Below are 12608 nucleotides of genomic sequence, written 5' to 3'. Positions count from 1 at the left end.
GAAATATTTGCACATGTAAATCTGTGGCTTTACTGTTGCAGATCTAAGTAAAGAGTTATTTTTTATCTCCCAAAGAAGATTCAGACAGTTTTTTCAAAGTAGATTTCGTTTAACAAATGCAATCTGCCACTCTTTCTAGCAAGTACTCTGTATATATTGACTTTAATTTTACTTGAAATCCAAATTCCATTTACCAGACCAAAATAAGAGACCTCTGTGTGAAAAGAAGCATCTACTACAGCTTATATTAAAAACAAAAACAGGGCTTCCCTGGTGGCACAGTGGCTGAGAGTCCACCTGCCGATGCGGGGGACACGGGTTCGTGCCCCAGTCTGGGAGGGTCCCGCATGCTGCGGATCGGCTGGGCCTGTGAGCCATGGTCGTTGGGCCTGCGCGTCTGGAGCCTGTGCTCCGCAACGGGAGAGGCCACAGCGGTGAGAGGCCCACGTACTGCAAAAAAAAAAAAAAAACCAAAAACAAAAAAAACAAAACCCAGATTCCTTTATATCATGAAATATTAACTCAAACAGAGCTGCCTTTTGGTATCCAAAATGTGAAGAGTTGTGAGGGCCAAAATGGCCGACATCAAGGGCCCCCATGGGTGGGAATTCATAAATGGTACTTTGGATAAATAAAATGTTGGGTTTCAGGGTTTGTAATGAGACTCTTACTTCATTCTTTACCATTTTTTTCCTTTAAAAAATGAAAACAGACTTATTTACAACAAAACTGCAAAATAATCCTTTCAAAAGTACAAACCTACTGTTTCACCAACACATTTCCCAGTGAAGTGTTTGTGCCCCAGGCTGACTTTAAACTTTTTCAGGCCTTTCATGTAAGGCCCAGTTTATTGTAACCCAATTGTGTCAGATGGATCAACTCATCCAGGTTTAAGCTCAGTGCTCAGGCCAACATTTGGCCAATGTTTGCAAAGTCTGGTCAAATAGATTATTTAATTTTTTGGAAACTGAAGAAGAGATGAAATATGGTTTGAGATTTTACACCAAATTTTTCCATGAAAAATCAGAGTTTACTGCTGTAATATGTCCAGTGATGGGATAAGAACATAAAAGAAGGCATCCTGTTCTTCAGTGATATATGTGCCATTATTATGGCATTGGTGGTACCTATGCTATATTATTCTTGATCCATTACTGGCAGTTAGGACCATTCTATCACCATAGCCAAAAGAATGTCAAAAAGGTGGATGCAGAACAGGTTCTCATGAGGTCATTCTTGCTCAGTAAGTTGAGGTGCTGGACTGGACACCAGAATTGCTACCAGAAGAATGTTTGGTTACTTTGGACAGGTTAACAGTTGCCATTTCATTGCCCCAGGGCAGCTGGTTACAAACCCAAAACCTGAGTTGTGGAGTTCATGGCAAGAGGTGATTGCAAAGATGAGAACAAATGTTAAGCCTTCCCTAACTAGAAAGAGTGTTTGAACTAGTGGTAATGTAAACAGAATGTTTTCAGAGCCTTCAGGTGAACTGAAACAACAACAAAAACAACATGTTAATTTTTACCTACTTTACAAGAGATTAACAAGAAGCCTACTCATGTTTAGCCAAGGAAAAAGAAAATAAAAATATATTTATTTTTGAACAGTGGCAAATAAGTTCCTGATGAATTTTTAAAATTGTGCTGAAAAAGAATAAATCTTCTTTGTAGAAAATTAGCACGTGAATACAGCACATACAATAAGAAAGAAAACAATAATAAAAGTAAAAACAAGGAAACCATGATCCTACATCAAATAAGCATTGATTATATAGATCTGTCAGAGTTTTTATACACATATACTAAATAGAGAGTACTTAAAAAATAGGTGGATCTAATTTTGTACTATACCTTATGCATATTTCTTCACTTAATAAAATATTTTTCATGTCACATTTTTCTAAGTTTCCATTGGTTATATGGGGTTTCATCACAAAGATGCAAAGAATCTACTTTTTTTTTTTTTAACAGGAGCCTACGGTTGAGTATTTAGGTTTTTCTACTACTTAAAAAATTTTTCAATAAACACTCCTGTGGTAAGCAAGCTTGTAGATTAAGCTTTATGTAACCACATGATTTTTCTCCTTAGGAAAAATTCCTCAAAGTATAAAGCCTTCAGTCACTCTCCATTGCTAATAGGATAAAGCCAGCTTTTCTTACTCTGGCCTGTATTTCCCTACTCTCTCAACTTCAGCCACGTTGGACATATGATTAATATCTTGTTGGAGTATTTCAGCTTTTGGCCATCCTGGCACCTGGTGGGAGGACATTCCCTGGGTCTCTTTGTGGTTAGGTGAGGCCATGTGACTAATTATGGCCTTTTAGCCTTTTCCCCTTACCATGGTGTTTGATAACATTCCAGCTAGTGGCTGCTTTATCAGACTGTGTTCCCAAGTGAGAAGAACAAGGAACAGAGCTAATTGGAACAAAGTCAATTCACAGTGGTTATGAAATGTGAGTGAGAAATAAATCTTTGTTGGTTTAAACCACTGAGACTTTAGGGTTATATGTTACAGTCACATAGCAGAGCTTACACTGACTGAAACACTGGCCTTTACATTTTGCATTCCCTTCCCCTCCTTGTTATTTTTACACGTTATTACATTTGCCAGGTACTTCATTTCCTTGCCTAGTAAACATTTACTTACTCAGTGCACCCTAGGAAATTTTGCCAGAAATCTGGGACTGCTCAACTTACTTACCCTTAGTATAGGCACTTTTTAAATTTTATTATTATTATTATTAATTTTTGCGGTACGCGGTCCTCTCACTGTTGTGGCCTCTCCCGCCGCGGAGCACAGGCTCCGGACGACCAGGCTCAGCAGCCATGGCTCACGGGCCCAGCCGCTCCACGGCATGTGGGATCTTCCCGGACTGGGGCACGAACCCATGTCCCCTGTATTGGCAGGCGGACTCTCAACCACTGTGCCACCAGGGAAGCCCCTAGTATAGGCACTTTTAAATTCATATAAATATTTTTCAGTGTTTGTCAAAATTACAATTTACATTGTTCTCTTATTAGTATACTTATTTTTTGTAATGTCTTTCTTGTCTTGTAGATCATAACCACTATGAGAGGTAGACATTTTACAATGTGCTTGGCACATAATATTAGGTACTTGATAAATTATTTGTGTAATGAATGAAGAAATGCCAAGACAATTTCTAAACTCCATCATGGTCTTAGCCAAATCAATCTCCCAAAAGATCTCAGACCACACTGAACAAAAGTGACCATTCTCTCTAACCTATGTAAACAGCTTCATGATTTTAGAGGCAAAAAGCTCTCATTACTCATTGTTTTAATTTTATTTCTCCTAAAAGGATAAAATACTTTCATTGGTTCATTGGCCATTTTTATTTCTGGTGGCCTATGCATTTCCTTTGCTTAATTTGAGTTGGGTTTCTATCACTTATAATTGAAAGGGCATTGAATAATGTAAGATAATGTGTAAATTCAGCTTTGCTCTGCTCTGTAGACCTTGTATGCTCTCTTTTGCTCTAGATCTCTGTCCTTCTCTCCTTTCTCTGAAATGTTCTAGGAGCGCCAAGTTGACTGAACTTGAGAATATTAAAGCTCTTAAGCAGCTAGTAAGGCTAACATTTTGATTCCTACTCCACTAATTTTCCTTCTGCAAAGTGTCCTCAGGAATTCTTCAAGGAGGTCTACATGACTGAAAGGACAAGATTTGGACATTCTAGAGTCTATGGCTATGAATCCATTCAGTCACCAGTTCTTTAGAATCCTGATGCAACACATCTTATCTAGTTATCTATTTTACCTGTGAAACTAACTAAACAGTCATGTATGAACATCTAAAGTCATAGAAATTATAGCCCAATCCTGGTATAGCATAATACAGATGGCATAACATTCCAAGAATTAATTTTAGCCTAATTTTGTTTTCTTGTCTCTGGAAGCAGACAATTCAAAGTGTGAATAAAAATTCATTCAAAATAAACAAACTTATCTATGCTCTGTGGTTCCCACCCCTTAGCAAATTGTATCCTTTCTTTCTATAAGGGTTAATTCTATATAATTTACAAAAGGATTAGTTATCTATTAAGTGTTTACATCTTCAGCCTTGTGATATAAATTCTATTCTCCTAGGTTTGTAGCAAAGCTTACTTTTATATGTATTCTACTTCCTAGGGAAAACGTTAATTGTTTTTGGTCACAAAATGTATACATATATACACTCACCAAATTTGATCCTAACATCTGCCTGAAAATCCCAGTAGAACAACCTTTGTAATGCTGACCTTCATTTTGCTCTCCAGAGAAAAGGAAACTTTTCCTTTGCATTTCCTTTGTCTAACCCTTATAATTATTTCCCCCTATAATCTAGTTTGGTTCAAGTGATTGCTCTGTTTCCGTGAAGTAAACTGCATTTCCAGATTTAGGCTGCACTGTCTGTTATAGAGATATGTTGCAGGAATTATTAATAAATACCTCCTATATATTGTGCATTGCTGCAGAAAGCAGATACCCGTGGGGAGGAGTGATACCCGCTGGTACCATTGTATCCATTCAGGGGTCTTGGTGTGTGAGTGAGTCTGCCTGCCACGTCACAATCACAATATCCTTTGCTTCATGTTGGACTAGTCCAGAGTATATTACTTTTCTATGTACCACACACGTGTGCCACAGATGGCCACTTTTAATTTCAGAGCTCAAATGTAATAAATTCAGCACATTAATATTTTGTCAAGATTAAGTGCTGGGAGGCTACTATGGAAAACCCATCATTCAAGTTCATCTCTAACCAGGCAGTTGTGATTCCATTGCTACAAAATAAACCTTTTTCGTGCCTTCTCCTCAGCCTCACAACATTTTCTCTTTCTTTGTAAGACATAAATCTAATCCACATGCTAACATTTGCTTACAAGCTGTGTGAAAGAACTCAAGGTTTTGGTATTTGGTAAAAACAGACCTTTGAAGGAGACTTTCTACTAGTTGTATGAGTCGAAGTGCATCCTGGCTTTCTTTTTTGCCCTCTGTTGGACCCTGCATTGATTTTACTTATTTATTTTATGTTTTATTGAATTCAGTGGAAGACAGTCAAATCATCAGCAGGAATTCCAGTGGAATCACTGTGTTGATGGGCATGGTGTGAGAGGCTTGGTGGAAAGTCTGATTTCTGTACTCAGGCCAAGAAGGAAGACTCTCAGGTGGAGAAGTGATAAGAAAATATTAAATAAAGTTGGACAAAGCTATCACAGAGACTCCCATCCATCCTTTCTTGGAATCCATCCATTTTCTTCTTTCTTTCTATCCATTTACAGCTTATGTTCCAAACTTTATCATTGTTATAACCTTGTAATAACAACCTTGCCAAGAGCCCACCTACTTATTCTTCTGTTACCATAATGATGTAGTAATATCTAAGTAAGTAGACATTAACTAATAGTTGACCTTATTGACCTCATGTATTTACCTTCTCCATGCCTGCACTAGAACAGATAAACACTACAGACAAGTTCTGCTAGGTCATGTGTTGCACATTCCTGGTTACAAGTCTCAATAGCACTTCCACAGGCTCAGCCTGGTTGTTACAGTTTGTGGTCAGCTCACTCTCTGACTCTCCACGATGACCACTCCGAACTTCTTCCACTCTTCTCCACTGCCCAGCTCCTCTCCTTCTGTCTCAGAAGACATCACCTCCTCTTTAGGTGCCATCCCTCCATCCAGCTTTTGTATCCCATGTTTTCCAGCCATTTCAGTAATGGTAGCTTTTTTATTTATTTTTGTGTGTGTGTGGTACGTGGGCCTCTCACTGTTGTGGCCTCTCCCGTTGCGGAGCACAGGCTCCGGACGAGCAGGCTCAGCAGCCATGGCTCACGGGCTCAGCCACTCCGTGGCATGTGGGATCTTCCCGGACCGGGGCACGAACCCGTGTCCCCTGCATCGGCAGGCAGACTCTCAACCACTGCGCCACCAGGGAAGCCCGTAATGGTAGCTTTTTAACCTTTTCTCCCTTGAATATTTAGCTGCTTACTCATACATGGATCCTTTCTATTGTCCTTCAAACAGATGTGTAGATTCATCGACTCTCTGTTCAACTCCATTGACCTGTTTGTTTATTTTTGCAGAAATACCACACTATTTTAGTGTCAGTATCTTTATAAGAAGGCTTGCTATCTGGTGGTACAATTTCCCTTACATTAGTCTTCTTCTTTAAAGTTTTCTTGGCTATTTTGTACTTTCTGATAAATTTTAGAATAAGTTTGTCAACCCACACACATACACACACCCACACACCATACTTAGATGTGTCACATACACGACTCTGTTGGAATTTTTATTGTGATTGTATTGAATCTATAGATCAGCTTGGGAATGGTTTGCACCTTTGCAATATTGAATCTTCCAATCCAAGGGCATAAATATAGCTCTCCGTTATTATATGTATCTTCTCTAAAGTCTCTGAATGCAAATTTTATCATTTTTTTCTTCTAGAAATCTTGCATATCTTATGTTAGATTTATGTTTTAGTATTTTTAATTGAAAGTAGTACCTTTTAATTTCTTTTTCCCCTTGTTGCTTATAAACAGAATATAATTTCATGTTGTGTATTAATTTGCATTCAGCAACATTCTGAAATTCGATCATTTATTTGAACAGTTCACTTGTATTGCCTTTGGATTTTCTACATATAATCATATCATCTGTTAATAATAGCACTTTTTCCTTTTTCCATTCTAGTTACTTTCTTTTCTTTCCTTTCCTCCTTTCTTCCTTCCTTCCTCCCTTTCTCTCTCCATCCTTCTCTTTCTTTCTTTCTAGAACTTAAGAAGAACCAGCAATTTTGAGAACTTGAGAAGGAGCTTAGTAATTTTGTATTCATATATACATATATATATATATATATATACATTCACTTACAGAGGGCCCTAAAAACTGAAAAAGTTTAAGGATGCACAAAACTTTTTTGTTTCACCTTTGAAATAATGGTTATAATGGAAGAATAACCAATTTTGATGTGTTTATTTTTCAATAATTAGGTAAGTAACAATAGATCTAGATGAAACAAATATGGCAAAATGTCAACAAGTGGTGATTTTATTGGTGGGTATTAAGATGTTTGTTGTACTACTTTTTTCTCCCATTTATGTTTGAAATTTTCACAATAAAATTAAAAAATGTATAAATGGATTAGTTGTTCTATTAAAAGACAAAGATTGACAGTTGGGAAAAAAATCTATATGATGTTTATAAAAGACCCACCTAACACAAATATGTGGAACGCTTGAAATAAAAGGATAGGAGGATAAAAAGATTACTCGCAAATACAAACCAAAAGAAAATGAGATAGTTATAGAAGTATCAAATATAATAGATTTTAATATAAAGAGAGTCAACTCACAAGAAAGATAAAATAATTCTAAACATAAAAGAAAGAATTAATGTGTACATCTTTTCCTTTAGGTACCATTTTGAGTAAGGAATCGATGTATGAGATAGCTGTCAAAGTAGTGTATGTGGGGTTCTGTTTCATTTTATATCCTTATAAGTATCATTATGCAGTCATGAAGTTTTACGTATTCAAAATGTTTGAATTATAGGTTGGACTATTCTTGATGCTCAAATTATCTCATATTTGGCTAATATGAGCCTCTTTAAATGTTTGATCCTTTTACACAAAATAAAATACAAGGTACTTGGGTATTCAAATCAGTTATCACGTTTTACGTTTTTTACTTTGCCAGTTTAAAAATGTTTTTCTCCTCCTTCTTTTGTGCCTTTTTTGAATTGATTTTTTTTTTTTCAGGAAGCTCAGCCAACCCATTAGTCCAGGTTTTATTGTGGGTTAGTCATGTAGGCACAGTGTCCATGTGAGTGACCTCAGCTATTGGACTCCAGCTTCCCAAGAGGTCAAACTGACACAGTAAGGCCCAAGGCCTTGGGCATACAAAAACACTGTTATCAAGCAAGATATTCTAAAGGCTCAGAGATTATCTCCCAGGATCCTGTCAAGGGCCAGTCCTGAAGACAGGCTTTTTTTTTGGAATGTGCAAACTTGAGCAGCCTGGGTCTGCTGAGGTAACCCTTTCTTGCACTCAGGCTGTGAAAAACAAATAAAAGTTTAGCCAGAATTTTTACTATGTTCTGCCTTTTGAGTATTAATACTTTATCCCAGAATTGTTAATTAATATACTTCTAAAATCCAATGCTCTTTAAAATATGCTTGGAAGGGAAAATGCTACTTTTCGGCTTTTTTTGCTAAGAATCTCCGGTTCTAAAGTGAATCTTCTCTTTCACCTGCTTGTTTTACACATTTCAGTAACGTGATTGCTACCAGCCTATGGATAGAAATATTGAAATGATTATTTCTGTTAATAAAAGCACATTTTAGTGTTCTTGACCCCATCAACTTAGGCTCTACCTCCATCCCACCCCCAACCCCACCTCAATCCCCCGCTGAGTCTGGGAGAATAACTAACCTTTGAAATGGCGTGGGAATATGCCCTGGCAAGAACTCAGTGAGTACAGGTTATCTTTGGTTCCACGCAGAGATGGGGAGGACATTCACTCTATAATTTATGTCAGAACTGATCCAACTGAGCACCAAAGCATCTCTACTTGACGCCTAATCTCCCACAGTCCTTGGCATAGCGGGGCTTTCGTGTTCTGCCTGTAGCCCCTACCCCACAAGGCTCAGATTAGCATCCGCAGGGCGGGGCTGTGACAATGGCAGCTCTGTCCAGTCTCTTACTCTTCCCAGCAACCTTTCCTCCCTGCAGATTTCTTCACCTCCCACAGCTAGATGCCTGACAGCTCTTTCTTTTTCTGATCAACAGATATGAGGGCACAGGTTACAGTGGAATTGCAAGGCTGAGACACCAGATTAGTGCCAATTTATGAAAAATCTTGGGAATCTCATTCTCCTCTTGCACGACAGAAAAGTTGGCCAAGTTCAGTAGAGGTTTTCAGCGTGAACAGGGCACTTTGAAGTAGTGGTTCCGAGACTTTTTGCTTAAAAAAAATCAATTAATTTAAATAAGTTTAGGAGAATCTAGTAGAATTTCCATATTTTATTATGAAGTTCAAGAAAGAACATTACAAAGTATAGCTATTATCTTCCATTCATTCATTCTTTCCTACTGAAGTACCTGCACAGAGCATACTCTAGGAATAAAAAATATATATATTTAAATGAAATAAATTTAAATTCTTAAGAACTTTATTTTATTTTGTCTTAGGGTGGTGAAAACTTGGCTATGACTCAGCTCTGTATGGAAACCAGCACAGGACTGCCTTCTTAGAGGTGATCATTGTTTTGGTCACTCCTGTCTCGCAAGGGCCTAACTCAGTGCCTGGTACACAGTAGGTACTCAGTCACTGGACAAAATAAATGTACAGGTGAATGAGGCAATGTGTGGGTGGAATGGTAAGCAATGGATTGCTGCTGTTTTACCAATTATTTTTAATTCTCAAACTCCGTTCACAATTGTAGTCCATTGAATTGTGGCCCCCACCCAAAGATATGTCTACCTAGGATCTCAGAATATGACTTTATTTGGAATAAGGGTGTTTCCTCAGGTAATTAAGGAAAGACTCTTGAGATAGGATCATCCTTGATATCAGACAAAAAAGGAGAGAATATACAGAGATACAGGGGGAAAGCCCTGTGAAGACAGAAGTAGAGATCACAGTGATGCGTCTACAAGCCAAGGATTGCTAAGGATTGCCAGAGAGAAGATATGAGAATGGGTTCTACCTCAGAGCCTCCAGAGAGAACAAAGCCTGCTGACAGCTTGATTTTGAACTTCTGGTCTCCAGAACTGTGAGGGAATATATTTCTGTTGTTTTAAACCACCAGTTTTTTATAGCAGCTCTAGAACTGAATACAGCAATCTACATATAAACTTGTAGTCACTTTCATGTATTCAAAAAATCATTGTGGAATATTTGCATGATAATGGTAACATGCTTTTTAAAAAGTTACTAATCATATTTTATAAAGCTATTTAAATTGAATCTTTAATACTCTTTGTACAAAATGTCTAAATGTGTTACCATTTAAATTGTGAACAGAGGCTATTCACTTATAAAATTACGACATAAAATATGATTATAAAATTATAGAAGATAAAAGTATGATTTGTTGACAAATAAAAATGGCAATTATATCATGTTTTGTTAGAAGATAGATGTTCATTAGATTTATTTTGAAATTTAGTTTTATGTTTTATATCATCAAAAATAAAGACTGCTTTTATTATCTAACGTTTAGAATATTACTATTTTGGATTAACAATCAGCTGGTCTATTTTTCTAAAAGGTGTGTTTATTTCTAAGTTATAAGAGAGTTGGCTTGGTATTCTATCTTCAAAAAGAAGGCATCTCTGGAACTTCTGCATTCATCTTAAATGAAAAGACAAATTGCATGTAATCCCTGTTCTATTTTCTCTTTTTAATTCCTGATTTTCAGAGATTGAAAGATATTCTGATTTGGTATGCAGGAATTTTAGTCAAAAAAATTTAATGTGCTGATTTGATGTTGATCATGTTGAGAAAAGTTTACATGATTACTGTAATTTGTGTGACCTCCCTATTATAATTGATGATAATTCACTCTTGACTTCAACCTACCATCATTTATGAGTACAAGTTAAACATAAATCAAGAACTATGGTAGATTATTATTCAGGAAATATTTTCTCCCTCCTATACCCTACCTGTGTTATTTCCCCACTTTGTTGATGTTCAGCTTAGTTTTATCATATGTTTCAGTTGACTGGTGTATACTTTGAAAAGTAACATTTTATTACTAAAAGTTCCCATATAACTTCAAATAAAAAACAATTACTTTTTAAGTAAGAATAATAGGATTGTGATGATAAGCACAAAATTGGTTTTGGCTCTTATGGTTGGCAGTTATAGCATTCAATTTACTATTCATATTTTTTGTTTTGGTTGAATAGTATCAAGGAAATTTGATTGGAAAGGAAATTATCAAGGAAAGTCATTTAGAATAATAATTACAAGTGTTGACTTCTTTTTGAAAACTTTGTTTTACAGTGTTAAGATTATCTTTAACTAAACTTGAAGCCCTAAAGTGAATTAATAGGACGTTGGGTTGTTAAAAATTACAAACAATATCTCACACTTGTGAACATTTTTTATTGTAATTATTAAAGTTAGATAATAAGGAGTCTGAATTTATCGTATAGGTGGTACAATGCAAACATTAAAAAGTGATAGGGCTTCCCTGGTGGCGCAGTGGTTGAGAGTCTGCCTGCCGATGCAGGGGACATGGGTTTGTGCCCTGATCTGGGAAGATCCCACATGCCGCAGAGTGGCTGGGCCCGTGAGCCATGGCCGCTGAACCTGCGCGTCCGGAGCCTGTGCTCTGCAATGGGAGAGGCCACAGCAGTGAGAGGCCTGCGTGCCGCAAAAACAAAACAAAACAAACAAACAAACAAACAAAATGATAGATCACTATATGAGAACTTACTATTGAACAAATGCCCCAGCCTCTGTGTGACAGACGTAAGCCTTGCCTGGTGTTTGAGTATAATACACAGATGCCAGTGCTCTAGCCCCTAGATCTTCAATGTGTGGTCTGTGGATGGCAACATCAGCATTGCCTGGGAGATGATCAGAAACACAGAGTTTCAGTCCCTACCTGGAGACCACTGAATTAGTATCCCTGGGGGTGGGGTCCTGCAATCAGTGTTTTAACAAGCCGCTTGTGTGATTCTGATGCAGTTCAAGTTTGAGAGGTGCTGGACCAGATGGCCACATTCTAGGATGGTACCTATACAGACATGTGTAGTCCAGAAATGACATAGAAGATCAGTCTAGAAGCCCTAGTGTAGAGTACGTCTTATTAATAGCTCATTTGTGAACATTGCAAATATGTCAGAGAGAGGGTAGAAGGAGATGCATTTCAATTTCTGCATCAAAGAAGAAACTGACTAGAATGTAAATAATTGTTCCCATATATCCATTTTATAATATGTAATTAATTGTGAATTTTTGAAATTATTGTTTTACAAAGAACTAAGTATATTTCAAACAGAAATCTGGATCTAATTTTTTGGAAATCCTGAGATTGAAAATCCATCACTTCTGTGCAGTTTCTCACAGTTTGGTGGAAGGGAAAGGCAAGAAAAGAAACAGTTAAGATGCAGGGATCCCTGAGCATCAGGCAAAGGGTGCTGTCAGATATGAAGTGGAAACCCCTGGCGAGAATGTGACTACATAGGGAACTTCCAGGGAGAGGCAGCAAAGAATTGCACATTTGGGCTACAAGCCTCTTGATAAGATTCTGGGGTTTTGTACTCTGATGGGCAAAGAAAGTCAGCTTCTTCTCTTTTGATTGTTTAACCATTTTATTAAGGTTTAATTCACATACCATAATATTCACCCATTTCAAGTGTACAATTCAGTGTTTTTCAGTATATTCACAGAGTTGTGCAACTATCACCATTATCTAGTTTTAGAACATTTTCATCATCCCACAAAGAAACTCCTGTACCAATTAACAGCCATTACTCACTCCCTCCTGCGCCCACCACCCCAACCCTAGGCAAACACTAATCTGTTTTCTATTCCTAGAGATTTGCCGTTCTGGGCTCTTCATATAAGTGGAATCACAT

Source organism: Monodon monoceros, unplaced genomic scaffold (assembly GCF_005190385.1).
Source record: "Monodon monoceros isolate NGI ecotype Baffin Bay Population unplaced genomic scaffold, NGI_Narwhal_1 Super_Scaffold_13, whole genome shotgun sequence".
Classification (NCBI taxonomy): Eukaryota; Metazoa; Chordata; class Mammalia; order Artiodactyla; family Monodontidae; genus Monodon; species Monodon monoceros.
This window is presented reverse-complemented; position numbering follows the sequence as displayed.